The sequence below is a fragment of the Echinops telfairi genome, unplaced genomic scaffold (assembly GCF_000313985.2).
Source record: "Echinops telfairi isolate 266 unplaced genomic scaffold, ASM31398v2 ScPeMD7_7458;HRSCAF=8496, whole genome shotgun sequence".
In the NCBI taxonomy this organism is placed as follows: domain Eukaryota; kingdom Metazoa; phylum Chordata; class Mammalia; order Afrosoricida; family Tenrecidae; genus Echinops; species Echinops telfairi.
The window spans coordinates 16,346,920-16,352,839 of record NW_022111358.1 but is presented as its reverse complement, the minus strand read 5'-3'; positions in this window follow the sequence as shown (position 1 = coordinate 16,352,839).

Below are 5,920 nucleotides of genomic sequence, written 5' to 3'. Positions count from 1 at the left end.
GGAGGGGAAAAATGAGGACCTAATGCCGGGGGCTTAAGTGGAGAGAAAATATTTTGAGAATGATGTACAAATGCACTTTACACAATTGATGTGTGTGTGGATTGTGATAGGAGTTGTATGAGCCCCTAATAAAATGTTTTAGAAAAAAGAAAATACATCTTGCATATCAGATATTTACATGACGATTCATAACAGTAGCAAGATTACAGTGATGATGTAGCAACGAAAGTAATGTTACGGTTGGGGGTCACCACAACCTGAGGACCTATATGGAAGGGCCGTGGCATGAGAAGGTGGAGCACCACTGCTCTAGCGCATGGATTTTCTCTGCAGAGCTGCACGTTTCTTCCACCGGTGCCTGTTGTCAGATAGAATCTGAAGAAAGTGAGTGAAAGGCTAAGCCTTCCCAAACCTCACACACCCCGGGAAGCCCGGCCCAAGTGCCTTCCATAGTTTATGTAATCCTTTCATTCCTCCAGATGGTTTTCAAAGACTGAATTTCACCCTCTTTGCTGCTGCTTTCGCTGCAACTCAAATTCCTAGTTCTTCCTGACTCCCCCGGGATTCTTTCAACACGGTCTGTTCCATCTGCCCTTGTGTCTGGGTTGTCTTTTGCCCTGTGAACTGTATACACTCACTCAGACGGGGTGTGGAGGAAGTGTAGGCCAGGAAACCCCAGCAACCTCCAGCTAATGCAGGGGGGCCTTTGGTTCAGTGATGACTATAATTGTTGCTTGGTGGAACAGTGAGCCATTAGCTGGGTTCTCACCCCACGATTAGTATTACCCTGTAATTTCATCACAATTAGACTCCCAGAAACACAGACATAGGAAACAAGTGGGCAGAGGGGGCAGATGGCAGAAAGCAACAGTCGTCAGGAGTCTTCATGAAAGACACTGCTTTTGTAAGGGGCAGGGCCCGGAAGAGTGGAGCCGGAGCTTGGGAGCAAGGTAATTAATTGGGAAAGTCATGAAAGGGACTTTAAGTTTTCTTTCTCGGCAGCAAGGTTGGGCTCTGCAGGGCTTGTGTGATAACTTCAGGCATCGGAAGAGGTCTTGAGAGGTGAGCTCATCTCCCCCCCCTCCCCCTGCACGCCGCCCCCCCTCTCCCCCCTCCTTCTCTCCTTGGAATCTGTGGGGAGAAAGGTCTCAGAATCTCTTCATTTCTTTGACTCCCCTGGCTTTTCCCTCTGAGTCTGCAAGCAAGCGTCAAGGGAACGCTGGAATCCGCATCCTTTCTGTGGTCTCTTACTCTGTTGACTCCGAAGCACTGCCCGAGGGCCAGCTCTGGAGAAGACGGCTCCGATTAGCCCTGAACCAGTGTTGGTCTTTATGTGGGCAGGATAGAGAGCTCGTGCTCAATGCAGAGCTCGGCGAGATAGGGACCATTTGGACCGGGAGTACTTCAACTCTTCTACGGAAACGGTTTCCCGACTCAAGCTTCAGAAACTGGAGCCAAGGTGTAGAAGGGAGGCACTCCAGCAAGAGAACCCCCAAATGACAAGGAAATAATGACATCACTCCCCCAGAAGGCAATGATTCTGAAGAAAAGGGCCAAAGGACTGCAGTCTGTCCAGTGGCTCTTCATTCTTTAACCACAGGCACCATTGGCCATGGTCAAGTTGTTAATGGCAGAGTTGGCCGAAGGTGCTGTGGAGATGGCAGAAGTGGAGGGGTGGTTGGAAGAGGTCAGGATAAAAAGCAAGAGGCTGGGAGCCCAAACAGTTATAAGGAAAAAACAATTAAAAACAAACCAAACCAAAAAAACCTTTAGATGCTTCCCACTTCCTTTACCCTCTCTCTGCTTGTCCTCTTACCAATCCAGGGTCCAGACATCCTACCAGTCCTCTGGAATACTGAATAACAGAACACCCTGGAGGGGCTTAGCGTTGCAATAGAAAGCTACCAAGACTAAGGGTTCCTTCCCCCACACCAGAAGGCAAGACCCTGATGCAGCAGGGAGAGCTGTTCCCCCCCTCTCTTGGCATCAAATTCCCCATTTCTCATGGTAATTGTGCGCTCCCAAGCTGGTGACTTTCCAGGACAGTGCCACTGTAAATACTTTAGCCCATTGTCCTCATAAGTATTGAGAGGCCACACGTCCTGATTTTGTTATGGAAAAAAACTGTGAGTACAATTCTAGCTCAGAGCATTTCTTGCTCAGCTGAGTGTACATAAATCTTGCCCTTCCTTGGCACCTAGACATGGCTGCATTTGGAAGATTTGCTGGAATCCCAACTAAGGAAACATTACCTTGCAGGTTAGTGTAGGAACAAAGAATGAGTGACCTTTCCCACTTGGGTCGTGTGTGTGTGTGTGTGTGTGTGTGTGTGTGTGTGTGTGTGTGTGTGTGGTGGGGTGGGGTGAGGGTGGGGTGTGTGTGGGATGACTTAATTCTTTTTTTTAATCATTTTATTAGGGGCTTTACAACTCTTATCACAATCCCTACATACATCAATTGTGTAAAGCACATTTGTACATTCATTGCCCTCATCATTCTCAAAACATTTGCTCTCCACTTAAGCCCCTGGCATCAGCTCCTCATTTCCCCCACTCCCTCCCCGCTTTCCCCTCCCTCATAAACCCTCATTGATAGCTCCCTGGAAGGGGAATGCTTTTACTTATTTTTTAACCAAAATCTTGAAATGTTTGCCTTAAAATAAGGTCACTCTAAGTTGGAATCAAGTGGCACAGTGGTTACCCATTGGGTTGCTAAGGGCAAGGCCAGCAGGGAAACCACTCGTCACCCCACAGGTGAAAGAGGAAGTTTTCTACTCCCATAAAAGCCTTACAGTCTTGGAAACCCACAGGGGCGGGAGTCTACCTGCCCTATGGAACTGACTTGATGGCAGTGAGTTTGTTTGATTCTGAGTTGGAATCGGCCCAGTGGCAGTAGGGTAGGAATCTGGGAGCAGGAAGAGTGGCCCCCAGGGAAAATGTAAAGGAAGTTCAATGCCGAGAGGGATTGTGCCCAAAGGCTCCACCTGCTCTATTTTGAAGTTTGGCCAAGTGTCAATCTGCCACAGTTCAGTTAAGGGACAGTTAGAAAAACCAAACCAAACCCACCTCACTGCCACTGAGTTGATTCCAAGTCACAGTGATCCTATGGACAGGGTAGGGCAGCCTCTCTGGGTCTCCAAGGCTGTAAATCTTGGCGGGAGCAGAAAGCCACTTACTAGCATACCTGTCCCCAGAGCCAGAGGCAGGTGTTTTGCTATCTAAAGCTGTCTATCCCCTGCACCCTTCCTAGACTCCTGGGCCTCAAAAATCGGCTTGAAGAAGCTCTCCCCAGAGTCCCAAGCGTGTATTAACTTCATGCATCTTTTTGGGAATTGACCTCTCCCAAGGTTTGAAAGAGTTTCTCTACTGGGCACATTCTGTAGAAATGGGTATCACTGGAGATTATTTCTACAGAGCAAGCACTTTGTGCCTCACGTTGCTGGAAGGCAGAAAATAAATTTCACACCGCACAAGAAGGAGCCCCAGAGAAAGGCAGCCAAGGACCCGAAGCTGTCCAAAACCTCTCTCTCCGTGGTGTGCTCATGTGCAGTTCAGTCGAGAGACTACGGGAGACTGGGAGGTTGCTGAGGGGAAGAACCAGGCCGAGGCTCCAGTCCACACTGCAGCCCTTGGCCCGGAGCCTGTACACAGTCAAGGCGTGAGTGGGCAGGGGAGGAGGGAGCCGGGGCTCCTCGGGGCTGTGTGGAAGTTTTCATCAAAAGCCTGACGGACCTCTAACGAGAGCTAAAACTGCCAGCAGGCTGTGATTGCTCATTGTGTTTGGTTATAATTAGCAGCCATTCTGCGATGATAGAGCAGCCCGCAAAGGGGAGCGGAGCGGGGCTGGGGAAGAGCTGCCACCTCGCAGTCACCAGCCCCCGTGCCAGAGCTCCAAACCAGGCACCTTCACTGTGGCACGCCTGCCCTGCTGGCCCTGCACCCCCAGGTGGGCCCGTGGCTGGCAGGCACTGGGTCAAGGGCATACCCTAATCTAGGCCAACGGGGACCCAGGTGCTGTGGTAAGGTGAGAGCCTTGACGGGACTTGGGGCGTCCTACGGTCTGAGACAAGCTTCGTGTGCAATGTGCAAGCTGTGTGACCTCACACAAGCCATCTGACCACACACAGGGCCTCAGGCTGGTTCTCAGCCGTCGAGGTGCCGGGTGCTACAGTGTAGAAATGCTCTGTGTGGGGTTGCGGGGCCACGCTCTTTCCAGAAAGGCGCCGTGGCTGCACTTCACCAGCACTTTGCTAACAGAGAGGCTGACAGTTCAAACCCACCCGTGGCTCCTTGAGAGAAGAGAGCTGCCAATCTCCTCCCATAAAGATGGAAACCCTATTATTAAAAACAACAACCCTATTATTAAAAAAAGAAGTGGAACCCCTACTCTGTCCCATACAGTCACGATGAGGCAGCCTTGACTCATGCCATGACGACAGTCTTGACAGAAGCCGATTTCCAAGGCTGAGGATCCACTGGGTGGCTTTGACCCTCCAGGTTAGAAGTTGAGACCTAATGGTTGTGCTGGCTAGAGACCTTGATGTGACCTCAGGCAAGCTCCTGAGCCTCCCTGCCTGCATCTATAAAATGGGGACAGAAATAACAAGGCTCTTCTTCCTTGCAGGGCGTGGGCAGGCTTGAGAGGGAAAAGCCATCGAAGGCACTTGGCAGAAGGCCTGGGACTCAGGGCATGACAGCGGCAAAAGGGGGAGGCAATGGGAACCCAGCTTCTGCTCACTCTTTTCTGCCCTGTTTCTGTCTACCCTTGGCCAGGCTCCTCCCCACAGTGCTCCTTGCCCTTTTCCTGTCCCACCCGCTCTGGGGGAGGGTCCGCCTTAGCAGTTTCCGTCCCCTGGGGGCACGTGGAGCTGTGTGAGATGGGGGCACACTTCTTTGACTGTGGCCCACAGGGACAAAACCCAGGACACAGAGGGAGAAACCGGAGACCAAAGTTTCGTGAAACAATAGTTACACAAACCAAGTGTGAGGTCCCCTGACAGGCTCCCTTCTCAGGGTCATTCCCTTACGTTACAATAGCTCTGAAGTTTTGCCAAAGGTCAAAAACCTAAACCACACTCACTGCTGTGGACTCGATGCCAGCTCCCAGGACCCTATGGGAGAGGGTAGACCTGCCTCTGTCAATGCTGAACCTGTGACTCTTCACAGGACTAGAAAGGCCCCTCTTTCACCCGAGGAGCCGCTGGTGGTTTTGAACTGCTGACTCGGAGGATTACAGCCCAACTTGTAACCACTGCACCACGAAGGCTCCTAAAACCATGGGCCTCTGGCAAACCAGGGGATGTTGGTCACAGATGTGGTCTGAGAGGGCAAGGAAGAGGAGTGGGTGGGATTTTGCTCATCAGAGAGATGACAACTCTCCAAGAGAAAGATAGATGTGACCAACACACACATGGAAAGGAACGCAAGCTCATGGATAATAATAAAATCCATTTCCACCTCATTGTCAAAGGTGTTTAAAAGGTGTGAGCACCCTCCGTCCCAGTTGGCAGAAATGTAAACGGTTTCAATCGCTCTGGGGGGAAATTTGGTACCAGGTTATCAGACGTCTTGAAGATCTCCAGGCCTTTTGATTCAATGATCCCATTTCTTAGAATGTAGTGACACGGAGATCATTAAGAGATACAATGGAAGTGTTAGGTACGAGCCTGTTTGTTCATGAGAGTTTTATCATGGTCAACTTGCAGACAACCTAAAATTTCTTCTCAGAAAATTTGGAACGGAAAAAAAAAAAGGAAATGGAAACAATCAAATTCCTCTTGATTTTCAACCAAAGCAGTCTAGTTCTTCTTTCCTGCTGGAATGCTGGCCGCCCCTTGCATTCATATTGACAGGTCTGTGGTTCTGGCTCAAAAAGCTCTCTCCCAAAGAGACCAGGGGCCCAGAAACACCTTGAGGAAGGC